Source organism: Podarcis vaucheri (assembly GCF_965113315.1).
Source record: "Podarcis vaucheri genome assembly, chromosome: 5".
Classification (NCBI taxonomy): domain Eukaryota; kingdom Metazoa; phylum Chordata; class Lepidosauria; order Squamata; family Lacertidae; genus Podarcis; species Podarcis vaucheri.
Window position 1 is genome coordinate 79740548 of NC_138763.1, and position 14118 is coordinate 79754665.

The 14118-nt window shown below is 47.1% G+C and overlaps 1 protein-coding gene across 1 annotated transcript in view; it reads left to right on the forward strand.

Moving 5' to 3' along the window:
- Positions 1-2299: 2299 nt before the first annotated feature.
- Positions 2300-14118, forward strand: part of LDB3 (LIM domain binding 3) — a 155936-nt gene continuing 144117 nt past the window's right edge. Inside the window, exon 1 of the mRNA XM_082222374.1 lies at positions 2300-2450. The gene's annotated coding sequence lies outside the window, so the exon portion shown is untranslated. The remainder of the gene's footprint in view (positions 2451-14118) is intronic.

Consider the following 14118-nt stretch of genomic DNA (forward strand, 5'->3'; position numbering starts at 1 on the left):
GGGTAGTCCTCTGTTTGAAGGAGTCCTCTGTTTGAAGGGCTATCCAGTCCAAAGATCAAGAACAGGGGTCAGCAAACTTTTTCAGCAGGGGGCCGGCCCACCGTTCCTCAGACCTTGGGGGGGCCGGACTATATTTTTTTGGGGGGGTGAACAAATTCCTATGCCCCACAAATAACCCGGAGATGCATTTTAAATAAAAGGACACATTCTACTCATGTAAAAACATGCTGATTCCTGGACCATCCACGGGCCGGATTTAGAAGGCGATTGGGCCGGATCCGGTCCCCAAGCCTTAGTTTGCCTACCCATGATCAAGAACCATAAGAAGGGAGAGCAGGAGCCCTGAAGTTGCCCCTCAACAGTTAGTACCTGGATAACAGATTGAGCAAGCACACAGGTCACAGTCTTCACGGCTATAGTGAGACGTACTGTATTTCCATCTAAACTTGCATATAAGACGAACATATGCAAATGTTACCCAAATGCTCTCTTGTCCTCTTTTTTGAAGGTGCATTTCCTCTGCTTTGGGGTTGATGAGTGTTCTCGCCCCTAGTTCAGAGGCTGATTGCCGCTGGACCCTAGGTGTCTGGGACAATCGCCATGGGATGGTTGTCAACTTCATGCCCAACTTGTGAACTTCCTGGAGGCATTTGGTGATTCTTCAGCCAGAGACATGGGGAGAAGGCCATGGGAGTGCTGATAATATTTTTTGGAGGAGCAATAGAAGGGGCTTTGTGGTCAATGTCTTTAACTAAGGAAAAGGTTCTTTTCATTCTTATTCCTGCTTCATTCCACTGGAAGGAAGGAAGGAAGGAGTAAACTGTGAAGCCCCGTGTAACAGGGTAATCTTTCAATTTTTGTATATTCTTGTTTTAATTCTTGTTTGTACTTCACATCTAGGTGCCAAGCCGTTAGTGCTCTTCCTCCTGTTTGGCCCCCAGTTAGCTTTTATTGCACATGCGGGGGGAGGGGGGAGACTCTTAAGGAGATTAATGCTAAGCCAAGTATTAAAGCTGTCTGTATTTTGAGCATCATGTGCAGTTGTGCCTGGAGAAAATTGTAAGGGTTGTGAAGTGACACTGAGAGTTACAGAGGGAATCAGCCTGGCCCATAAGGTCTTGTTTATTCCGTTAGCATCATAGAGCTGAATGGTACCCACACTGGATTATACCGTCCAATTTCCAGGCCCCCAAGAGAATATGATGTACTAATAGCATCTCTGAGAAGCATTTGGGCTATACAAATCAATGGAGGACATATTTATCAATAGGTATTAGTTAGCGAGCATGGATGAGATTCATCCCAGCCTAGCCCAGCCAGCTGTCATTTCTGTCATTAATCCAGTATGTTAGATGTCCAGAAATTAACCTGGATCTCCTGGTTTGTGGTTTTGTATGTGATAAGTATGTGATAAATATTATGGATTGTGATGCGAATGGAATGAGCATAGACACCTTGGCTGTCACAGCCTTAACAGGAGATGTCACTGCTAGAATGTTTCTGGGTTCTTTTAAAAATAAATAAATTTGGATTGTATAGGGACAGCTACCAAAATCACTCGAGTTTTACCGTTTTGCCAATGTTGGGCTCCGCTTCTGGTGTTCTTCCAATTCACTCTTCATATTTCCAAGCTTTTATTGGCACCTGTGAGGACGTCAAATTTAAACAACAGAAAGCAGAAATCTTACACGGAGATAATGACAAAAGACAACAGCAGAAATCTGGTACTGGAGGTGAAAACTCCTGGAGGAATTTGAAAGACCTATTGAACATGACAGTTTTACATGTGCAGCCTCTGCTTGTGGTTCCGTTTCTGTGCTGAATCACAGAAATCACACAGGGCGACTCATCTGCATTCTTATTTGCCATTTGAAAGCAAACAACAGCACAATGTGTCAGTGTTCAGTGGCTGATTCTATTCATGTAAATAGCTCCATTTTAGCCAACGGAGAGAGCCCTCTGCCGTCTCTTCCCATTCATCCATTATCAGCTGAGCGATTCGTTTTTATTTACTTTTCAGTTTTACCGAACTCCCCTTTTCTCCCCTTGCTCTTTTGGCGGAGTTAAAAGCATCTAATAATGAATGTTTATTTCCCGAAGTAGTGTTGCCACTTAGAATTTTGGGCTGCCTAGGGTGGAGAAACTAATTTTGCAGTTGTCGTTTTCCTTTCCAGCACGAGAAATGCAGCAAGCTGGATAAAGTCAGGGAAAGAAAGAAAGAAAGAAAGAAAGAAAGAAAGAAAGAAAGAAAGAAAGAAAGAAAGAAGCAAGTCAGTGGCCAGCTGTAGCTTTAAGGGATCCACCTTAAGGAAATCCACCTCCTCCCGCCGCCGCTCTGGAGTGGGCAGCGTCACCGGGGATGGCAGAGATCAACTAATAAATGTGCAGCTGGAGGAATCCGGAGGAGGCACCACGCGAAGCCCCGCGCGGATCTGCAGAGCTGCTCCCAGGTAGAGGCGACCGGCTGGTCTCCAGCTCCTTCCTTGTCACCTGTCTAGCTGCACTAACCTTCTTCTGTCCTACCTTGCAACTTGACTGCATATTAATCTCAGGGTCGTGGGTTCGAGCCCCACGCTGGGCAAAAAGATTCCAGCCTTGCCGGGGGTTGGACTAGATGACCCCGGGGGTCTCTTCCAACTCTACAATTCTAGGATTGCTCCTCTCCTCTCTGAGAGTTGCCCCTCATTTCTTCCCACCACCACCCCACTCCACGCTCGCTTTCCTTACTGAGGCTGCTGTCCTGTTGTCTGCGTTTCTTGCTTGCGCCTGTTGGGCTATTAATCAAACGGATGTGCCAGATGGGATTTGCTGCAGGCCGTTTGCTCACTAATCACACCGGATCAGCCTTTTCTTTATTATTCTTCCTCCTCTGCTACCCCACCTTTCTGGTTTGCAAACCACAAGGGTGACCCGCCACCCAGACAGAGCTGCTAATACAGCCCAGTCCACCGGCTTCTTCCACCGCATGGCTCCCATATCCAAAGCCACATTATATATATTTATCATTCTCTCCCCCACCTTCTGTCTCCTGAACCCCTCACATAAGCTGCTGGTTAAGAGACATGGGTGCAAAAAGGCTCAGGCCAGTCTCTTGTGGCTTGTCCAACCACTAATGTATGTACTGTAGTTTCCTTTCCTTTATTTTTTAAGTGGAAAGCCCTTGTTCAGTTCAGATTAAAATAAGGATTGCAATATTCTGTAGAAAAGCACTCTGAAACTATTGATGACTCAGCATGGCCTTTGTGACTGGACAATTAGATGACACACAGACAACCTGCATATATTTACTCAGAAATCCAGCCTGCCAGTCAGGCTTACTCCCAAGTAAGTGTGCACAGAATTGCCATTTTAAAACACTTTTAAACAATTAATTTTGCTGCACTGGTTTCTTTGCAGTTCAGCCGGATGATATGTTTGCCCCTCCCCCACCATGTCACAACTCAGATTTCAAAGTTCAAACAATACGCTTAATAGACATCTCCGCAGAACTGATACTCAAACCGAGAAGTAGGATATTGACAGTAGTTCTACAGATTTACTTCTAAACTTTAAAGTTCACCTCTAGCTGACAACTCTTGATTCTCAGAATAATGTCCTCTTGCTGTAATAAGATATTCATTCAAAACAAAAAAGTTTGCATGAAGTTTCACACAAAAGAATAAATACTAAACATTTCACACTTTGTTACATCTCTTTTCTGGATATTTGAGTGTACCATTCTATTTTATTTACTTACATAAAAAGTTATAGCCACCTTTTCTAATGCACTTTTGTTACACGAGGCAGATTATAGCAATTAAAACCGTAATTTAAGAGCCACAAATTAAATATATAACAGCAATAAGAGGGAACTTGACTAGAAGAACAACATCAGATTTGTCTGGAAAGGTCCTCCCTGCTAGATCATAATGAGTATGGGAGGAAGAGGTCCCCCTGGAATCTTGGACCCAAGTCCTTTAGGGCAGTGTTTCCCAAACTTTTTTGGGCAACGGCACACCTGTTTAATGAAAAAAAATCTTGCGGCACACCACCGCGGCACAGCCCCGTGACGTCAGCGCGCAGCGTCACGCCGGGAGGGACGCACGAAAGTGAAAGTTTTTTCCCTCCCCCTTGCCGGGGAACCTCCAAGCTTTGGGGGTGGGAGGAGGCAGCAGAGCGAGGGACTGAGGGACGGCGGCAACTGAGGCGGCGGCGGCTGTTGTGGTGGTGGCGGCGATAGCGGGCGGAGGAGGGGGCGGCGGCAGGGCTTGAGGAGCCGTCGCCGGGAGTTGCTGCTGCTGTTGTTGCTGCTGCTGCCCGGACATGCCGGCCTCCTCCTCCTCCGCTGTCTCGCGCTCCTCCCTTTTGCACGCGCTGCCCCGCCGCTCGGCACCACCACCGCGGAGCCGCCCCCGGCTCGACGCGGATCCTCGCCGCCGCCTCTCACCGCCCGCCTCGCCCGCCTCCCTCCCACGGCACACCAGCCAATGTCTCACGGCACAGTAGTGTGCCGCGGAACACCGGTTGGGAAACACTGCTTTAGGGATTTACCACTCCAAGAAACACCACTCCAAATTTTGCCTGGAAACAAATGGCAAACCATGCAGCTGTTGTAGGTCAGATGTAATGTGATCCTATGGGCATCCTTACTGCTGCATTCTGAGGCTCTTCAAAGGTTGGTCCATGGCAGCGACCAAGTCCATCTGCAATTGGACATGTTTGTTTCCATGACCAGATCTGACCTCAACAGTAACAGCCTGCACAGCGGTCAAAGCTGAGCTGAGACACTCTTGACCAGGCTTCCTCAACCGCGGCCCTCCAGATGTTTTTGGCCTACAACTCCCATGATCCCTAGCTAGCAGGACCAGGGATGGTGGGAATTGTAGTCTCAAAACATCTGGAAGGCCAAGGTTGAGGAAGCCTGCTCTTGACCATTGGCACATGGGCACCTAGGGACGAGGCTGAATCCAGGAAAACCGACAATCTGTGGACCTGATTCATCAGGGGGAATACCACCCCATCGAGAACTGGTTGGACCCCTGTTCATCACTTTGCTGAGCTAAAGCACCCCTGTCTTGTTTTGGTTAAGCCTCAGTTTATTAGCCCTTACCCAGCCCATATAACTAATTGCACATAAATAATAAAATTGTGGTGATGGTGGTGATTAAGCCAACAGCTTCCTTGGTATTAAAGGTAAAGGAGCTGCAGGTGATCAGCATGTTGATAACAATGCACTCTGGATCCTGGGACAATCTCTCCCAGTTGTCCCTGGGGTGGGCCACCTGCAATCCTAAATCCACATTTGCTCCTTGGCATAATTTCAGAAGCCCTCTGCAAGTCCTCAGGCCAGGCCTCTGGCAAGAGCAGTAGGTCCCTTCCCCCAGGAGCCAGCTGGCTGGGGAAGGCTAAGGCAAGAGAGAAAAGGGTTGGCTTTTGGACCCACCCACTTAAACCCCTCTGCCCCCACCCGCAGAGGAAATTCAGTCATCAGCATGAGATTGATGGCATCATGTGCCTCTGAAAGGTATATAGCCCAGGTGCAGGGAACCTCTAGCAATCCACCGGTAGGCAAACTAAGGCCCAATTGTCTTCTAAATCTGGCCAGCGGACGGTCCAGGAATCAGTGTGTTTTTACATGAGTAGAATGTGGCCTTTTATTTAAAATGCATCTCTGGGTTATTTGTGGGGCATAGGAATTCGTTCATTTCCACCCCCAAAATATAGTCCAGCGTCCCACAAAGTCTGAGGGACAGTGGACCGGCCCCCTGCTGAAAAAGTTTGCTGACCCCTGAACTATACAGTACAAGCAATGAATAAGTCAATCTCACACTATTTTTCTCAGGCTTAGTAACAAAGCAAAAAAAGCTTCTCTTACGGCACATTGGAGCGACCAGCCCAACCCAACCTTGCCTCTTTAGTAGCTGAGTTACATGCTGGCACCGTGCAGAAATGCTCTCCAGTTTTTTGTGGCGCTAACAAGTCTCAATTTAGCAGCCTAAAACTGCTGACCTCTTAAACAGCTGCTGTTGGATTTTATTCCGAGGAAAACGTTTTGTTTTCAAATGGTCAGCTTTGCTCCGAAATCCAAAATCCAACAGGCAAAAGTGGGGTAGTGTTTGTGTTGGTGGGGGGTGTCCATCAAGGGAAGGCACCTATATTCCAGGCCTAAACTGGCTTGCAAGTTCCTCTGTAGCCCCAGAGAACCCTGGGAACTGTAGTCTCTGGGGATGATCTCTAACAAAATTCCCAGCAGCCTTGCCAAACTAGAACCAGGATTCTTTGAAGAATTAAGCAGTTACATAAGTGGTGTGTCTGTCTGTGTGTGTGTGTGTGTGTGTGTGAGAGAGAGAGAGAGAGAGAGAGAGAGAGAGAGAGAGAGAGAGAGAGGTGTGTGTATATGCCTTGTGTGGGGACGCGGGGGACGCTGTGGGTTAAACCACAGAGCCTAGGACTTGCCGATCAGAAGGTCGGCGGTTCAAATCCCCGCAATGGGGTGAGCTCCCGTTGCTCGGTCCCTGCTCCTGCCAACCTAGCAGTTCGAAAGCACATCAAAGTGCAAGTAGATAAATAGGTACCGCTCCGGTCAGAAGGTAAACGGCGTTTCTGTGCGCTGCTCTGGTTCGCCAGAAGCGGCTTAGTCATGCTGGCCACATGACCTGGAATTTTTGTTGCAAAGCTCTGTCTCCATTGATAGTGGGAAGTTCCCTTTCGGACACCACATGCTTGTCTCTGTGGTCAGATCCATTGTTGTTGCTCCTCTGCTGTTGGTGATCTGGTGGAGAAGGTAAAAAGCCGGTATTCTGGGTTCATGTTGGTGGTGGACCCAAAACCCTCCTATTTCCATGGCAATGGGAAGAAATGGACATGGACGTTGGGACAAATGTACTATTTTTCCTCTCAGTGGGAGGAAATGGCTGCTGGGATAGCTCAGCTGGAAAAGCATGAAACTCTTAATCTCAGGGTTGTGGGTTCGAGCCCCATGTTGGGCAAAAGATCCCTGCATTGCAGGAGGTTGGACTAGATGACCCTTGAGGTACCTTCCAACTCTTAAAGTCTATGAGTCTGGCAGGACTTTGGGTCTGATGGTTCATCTCCCATAGGATGGCCTTTCCCCCACCTCGACATGCCCATCTGCACTTACCCTCCAGCTGCTTATAATAAAAAAATATATATCCAAATAAATATCCATAAAAAGCAGCTCAAGGAAAAAACATCATTGAAACAAAATCTAATAAATAGCTGCACTCCATTGTTGAACTACTAAAAATAAGTGACCTGAGGGCTCGTGGGAACATAATTGTGTTTGACTTTTGAAAGCAAAAATCCTGAACTTTATCTCCATCAGGGATACTTGCATTTCTGCTCTTTTTGTAAATAGCAGCGTGTTGGTCTAACTTGGGCTGTTCTCCGTGGGTGGCAGCTCTTCAGCCACGTCCCTTAGACTACACATCTTCAATCCTTTTGCACCTCCAACCTGCCTCTAACTCCAGCCTGCAGCGCAGGAACCAGTTTTAATTTTGTAACATGCATGTCTGTTTCTCTTAAGAACTATGTACGTGGAGGCAAAGAGTAGGGCTGGGCAATACCGTATTTTTCACCCCATAAGACGCACTTTTTCCCCTCCAAAAATGAAGGGGAAATGTGCCTGCGTCTTATGGGGCGAATGCAGGCTTTCGCTGAAGCCTGGAGAGCGAGGGGGGTCGGTGCGCACCGACCCCTCTTGCTCTCCAGGCTTCAGGAAGCTCTGCGCAACCCTCGGGAGACCGGCTCTGAGGGTTGCGCAGAGCTGCCTGCAGTCCCTGCGCGCAGCTCTGCACGGCCACCGGGAGCCGGGGGAGAAGCTCCGCCCCGCTCCCGGTGGCCGTGCAGAGCTGCCTGCGGTCCTGGGACCAGCGCAGCTCTGCGCTGCCATCCGGAGCGGGGCGCTAAGCTCCTCCCCGCTCCTGGTGTTCGTGCAGAGCTGCCTGCTACGTCCCGCCCCGCTCGGGATGGCGGCATAGAGCTGCCTGCCGTCCCGGGACTGGTGCACTTCTCCCCATCGCCAGCCCCACAAGCTCGGGGGACAGCGGGGAGGCAGAGCGTGCCTTCCCACTGTTCCCCGACCTGGTTCTTCCAGCCCCGCACCTGGGGGGGAAAATAATTTTTTTTTCTTTATTTCCCCCCAAAAAAACTAGGTGCGTCTTATGGGCCGGAGCGTCTTATGGGGCGCAAAATACGGTACCTAGTTTTCAACATCGTGATATTTCACAATGTCTGAAATAAGGATGGAACTATGGAGAGGCGTTGGTTGGCTTCACGGCTTTTCCATGATTTTTTGCATGGCACACAGACACACACATCATGATTCGAGGGGTTTAAATGTGGACTTCAAACTGGTTTTGGATGATATATCACTACAGCCCTGGGCTTTTCTGCTCCAATAGGAGGGTGTGGTGAGGAGAGGTTCTGATCATGATTGAGGGTTGGGGGGGCAAGGGTTACATCTCACCTCCCTACATTCCCTAATTCATAGGGTCTGCCTTATACTGAGTGCCATTGTGCCATCTAGCTCAGGATTGTCAGTGAAGACCAGAAGCAGCCTCGAGGGTTTGGGGCAGGGGACTCTTGCCCCCCTCTCACCAGTCCTAACTGGGGAAGCCAGGCATTGCTTACAAAGCAGATGCTCTCCCTCTGAGCTATTACCATTCGCCTCCCAGCATTCAAAGTTGACCCCTGCCCACTCTCCTTTACTACTTTTTAAAGAACCTTGTGTGACCCTGCAGGTGACACGTTTACTGCTCCTGCAGTGCAGTCAGGCCTGAAGCATCTAGGGCATCTAATGGGGAGCAAAGGTCATCTCTCCTTGCCTCGTTTCACCCTTAATTGCACAGTAGCTGGGTCTGCCAGGAAGAAATAACCTGTGGCTCTCCGGTGCTTTGGCCAGAAGTGTTGAGATGACTGGGCACTTAGCTCTTAATGGTTCCAGTTCACTTTCTAAAACATTAAAAGGTGCTTGGAAAATTTAAATTCGACTATTTCTATTTTGCTTTTCCTCGTTTTGCCTTTACTAATTCTGCTGCCCCAATGTATCTTTGGAGAAACCTCTCCTTCCTTCCCTTCCCTTCCTTTCCTCCCTCCCTCTGTGCACACACTCTAAACTGGCTATATGCCTGGACTGGGCGATTGCATTTCTTCCTCTTTGTATCATTGTAAGTGCTAACATGTCTACGTGCTGCCAAAGAGCAAGAGGAGATCAGAAGCTGCTGGTACAAGTTGTTTAGCTCGATGCCCGTCCACCTTTCACTCGGGTCAAAGGAAATTTCATCATTTCAGTTTCATCATCTTGCGGTTCCCCTTCTTCTAACAACCACGGGATTGGACTCTGAATCATTTCTTGTATCACTGCTAGCTCCCATTTGAAATCCAGTGTAAACTGACGAACTGCTATGACTTCCTGCCAGGCAGTGATCTAATGGGACAATGTCAGTATTATTTAAGGACCCAAAGCCGTCGCCATTGTCAAGCTGCATTTAAATTTTTATGGATGGGTTCTTGGCTGAAAAGGCCTTGCTTTTTTAAAACACCTGGCAAAAGCTTTTGATCTTATGACAAAGCTCAATAGTGATGTCCTATTTGTATCTGTCTAACGGCATTAAAGGATTAGGGTATCCTTGTTCTCCTAACTGCATCTGGTCCTTTTGATTATTTTGCATTTGAAGTAAATAGCTTATATTTGTGACCTGGAGTATCTGTGGCAGATCTAGTGTTATTGCCCCTATAAAAGATCATGGCTTCAGAAGGAAGCTAAGCAATAAACCTCCCAAAACAGAATTCTTGTTTCCATTTAAAAACATATCTGTGCATAAAGAAAGAGAAATCTGTGTAACCAGACAGTGTGTACAACTTTCCATTTCTCTTATGCTCCCATAAATCTGACATATCTTTCAAAATGAAGCACCTAATATTATGAAGAAAAGTAATGAAATCGGTCGACTTCTAACATAGTTTATGCAGCCAGAACGCACCAGAACTCAGTTCTGGTACTTCTCAGGTGGGTGCCATTGCCCTTAAAAGGGAACAAGGGAGGTCATGGGGAGTTCTCTGCAGTCCTGTGCACCTCTTTATAAAACAATTCTGCCACTGAAGGGGTTTGGGTGTGGGAGCCTGGTGATATGGTGTAGGGGCTGCTGATGGAGGAATGAGTTGGTCAAGAAGGTATCTACATTCAGCAAGTTGCTCTGGGAAGCTTTGCATTTAATACACATATGAGGTGTTGTTTCAGAGGTGCTTTCCCAGATGTGCTCTCTTCAAATTACAGTGACATTTTAAAGATTGCCTACCAAACCTTTAAACCCGTCACATACTTGAAAACAAAAACCTAATAGCCAGCAGCGCTGGCAGTAGGAGACACACCTTAAAATGGAGACTGTGTGTTGTCTAATGACGGCACCGTGGTCCAGGCTGATGATGGGACACCCTCACAAATTACCAGGACATGTGATGCATGATGATACCTGCTGGGACAACAGTGCCCACTGTTGCGTGGGCAGCAGAGCCAAAGTTAAACACTGACCAAGAAGGAAAGCAAGATGACAGGAGGCGTTGCCATGATGAAAGAGACTCTTCCTCTCCTGCCAGGAAACCTGGGATGTGTGGTCTTTGTAACCTGTACCTGGTTTTTCATAAGGCAGCCAGCCAAGGAGTATCAAGCCCAAAGCTGTTAGCAGCTACAGAAAGTGATGTGAGGGGTGGCTGTGGCATTTGCTCCCTGCCACACCATTCTTGCTGCAGAACAAAGAGCTGAGAGGGGCACTTGACGCCTTGTCACTGGGAATCTCAATCAGAAACACTTCTGCTTTCTGGAAGTCCTACAACTGGAAGAGCAGGATCAGCCAGGGACATTTTGCTGCCTGGTATAGAACAGCAAATGGCACGCACCACAGAGACACACACAGTTAGGTATCCCAGGCTGGTAAAGTTATTGTGACACCTGAGGTAGAACACCTCACAAGTGCCTCTCTCCCTCCCCGGCAGTAAAAATACAACAATAATGAACTCGGTGACTTAACAAGTTTTTGCCTTTGTATGACATCTGGAATCAGCTGGCCTAAGGTGGCCTTAAGTCTCTGAGATCTTTCAAAAAAAGAAAGCGATAGCTGAAATTGTCAGGAAGCTAAATTTTGCTCCCGAAACCCAATCCTGCACTTTATCTCCTCCTGCCTTTGAAGTTATCAACGGCTCAGGACTGCAACACCTCAAGGACCGCCTCTGTTCATATGAACCTACCCAGACCCTGAGATCACCTTCTGAGGCCCTCCTTCATGTGCTGCCTCCTCAAGAGGTCCGGAGGGTGGCAACACAAGAACGGGCCTTCTCTGCAGTGGCTCCCCATCTGTGGAATGCTCTCCCCAGGGAAGTTCGCCTGGCACCTTCATTATACACCTTTAGGCACCAGGCAAAAACGTTCCTCTTTAACCAGGCCTTTGGTGAATTGACATCTGATGCCCTTTAAAAATGTGGGTTGGGGGGGCATTATTGGGTTGTTTTCGTTTTTATTTTGATTATGTATTTTATATTATGATTTTGTGTTGTAACTGCCCTGAGACCTGCAGGTATAAACCTTCAATTATTATTAACAACAACAACAACAATACTTTCTCTTGCGCTGCCACCACCATTTCTGCTAATAATCTGTTCATACTAGCACTATGCCTTATAATTCGGCTGTAAAACATCCTTAGGAGAGCGATGACTAACGTGAGCAGAGGTACGACAACTCCCTATCCTGTTTCATTATGAATTGTTTCCAGCATGGCAACGGATTTGACATTAGTTGTCGAAGCATGATGGTGTTCCTATTCTGAGCCACTACCTTGAGGTGTTCGTTCCTTCCCTCGCATGCCGGGCATATAATTGGGATTGGTGCTGCTAAAGGGCAGAATTCACTGGGGCTTTGTGAACTTTGGTCATTTTGGTATCTATCTTTGAGAGAGAATCTCATCCTGTTCCCTGAAATGATTTCAACAAATACTGCTTCCAAAGCCTTTGACCTTCTTTTTCTGGCTCGGTGTCCTTGCTATTTGAAGGGAGAGCGACTGTTCCTTTGTTTAAGGGAAATGTGAAACTGAAGTCTGTGGAGATAGGGTCATCGTGGAAGAACTAGAACTCCACCTTGTGGGACAGTGTGAGCTTCCAGGTACCTACATACTTTTAGAAGGCTACTTGCATCTATGATGCAAACTCACCCAACAGTGGCCTTGGGCAAGGCTCTCATTCCAAATGTCTGCAATATTCCTGTTCCCTTATATAGCATCGAGAGCATGCCTAGCCCTTCACAGAGCACCATCAGCAAAGCAAAACAAAAACAATCCCTGACAGATTCCTCCTTCACCTGCAAAGATTATAACTAAAATTATTTTAGCTAAAATGCACAGAAGAGAACATGAAGAAGAAAAAGAAATTGTTGTTCAATAATGATTTATCTCTAGTAAATAATTAGCTTTTGAGTTCATTGGGAATCCAATGGTGTTGAAAGGACAACAGTTAAAATAGTGGTGGATCACATGAGATGCATTGCATCAACTACAGTTCAGAATCCATTTTAGGACTTGCTCAATGGCACTGTTTTGAATTATTTAAAATATTTTGATATGGCTAGTCATAAGGAAATTAGAGCGGTTCACAGCAATAAAACCATGCAGCAAAAAACAATATAAAATTTGAAATTAGAGATCAACTATTATAGCAGGATATTTTCTTAATTGCCAGGACAGGCAGCGACCATTTTGCAGGAGGGTTGTGTTCCCGAGCCCCTGCGCAGATCGGCAGAGCATGCATAAGCGGCCCCGGCTCCATTATGCCCTGTCCCCATTCCTCCCTCTTCCAAAAGGACCCGTGCATCAGTGATTGCGTGTCAATTGGATGTGCCTAAAATGGTCACTGCCTGTATACACACTTGGCAGTATAGAAAAGTTTTAAAGCTTAAGGCAGAAGGTGCCTGCTGAATCTCTGTTGGCAGAGCATTCCATAGGACTGGGCCAATAAAACTAAATGTTCTGTTTCTTATTACCAGATGAGCTTCACCAACTCAGGGGACAACCAGCTACACACCTGTAGATCTCAGTAATCCAGCTGGGATACAAGTGTTCAGGCAGTCACTAACATACCCTGACCTAACCTGCAGCCCCACATAGAGTAATCTAGTCTCAAGGTAACCAGTTAACGGACTGCAGTGGTCATGTTATCGCTAGCTCCAGGAACAGCCATAGTTGGTGAGCCAGACAGAGCTGGCAAAAGGTACTCCAGTAACAGAGGACTTGGGTCTATAGCGACACACTTGCTCCTTCAGAGAGAGTGCGACCCCATGCTGAACAAGTAACCTGCATCTATCTCGGACATGAGAACTACCCACCCATAGAACCTCTGTCTTCCCAGGATTCAAACACAGGGTGGTCTACACACAGGGAAAAAACCACTATAAATAAGCCAGAAATTATATCGTTATAACAAAAGGGAGAAAACCCCTATGGAAAACCTTGTTTTAAAATTTCCTGCTCTCTGGCGCCATCTGGTGTTGCATGTTTATAGTGCAGTCAAATCATTGCTTTTTTACTAATGTAGCTGGGACACCATCCACCACTGCATTCAGCCACTGATCCAGAGCTTTCACAACCTCTCCTGGTTCATATGTTAGTAGAGATGTGCATCATCAGTATACTGATGAAACCTTGATCTAAAACTTGCAATGAGTACACTCCCAGTGATACTCTCTGCGCACGGCCTGAAGATATGAATGGAATGACTATAAGACAGTGCTTCCGATACCCATCCCACAGAGTTGACCTAGGAGGATGCCTATCATGGGATCAATGGTATTGAAAGTTGCTGAGAGATCAAGGATAAGTAACTAGGTCATCTCTCTCACAATAAAGATCAACTCTCAGGGCGAGCAAGGCGGATTCAGTTCCAAAACCAGCTATAAACCCAGATTGTAGTGGATCCAATTAAACAGTCTCATCCAGGAATACCTACGGTTGCTCCACAACCATCCTCTCTCCACCAGCTTTGTCAAGAAAGGAGTGTTGGCAATTGGCATTGGTTTATAGTTACAGTATTATGCACCACTGAGCCTCTTGGACTTGCCGATCGGAAGGGCGGTGG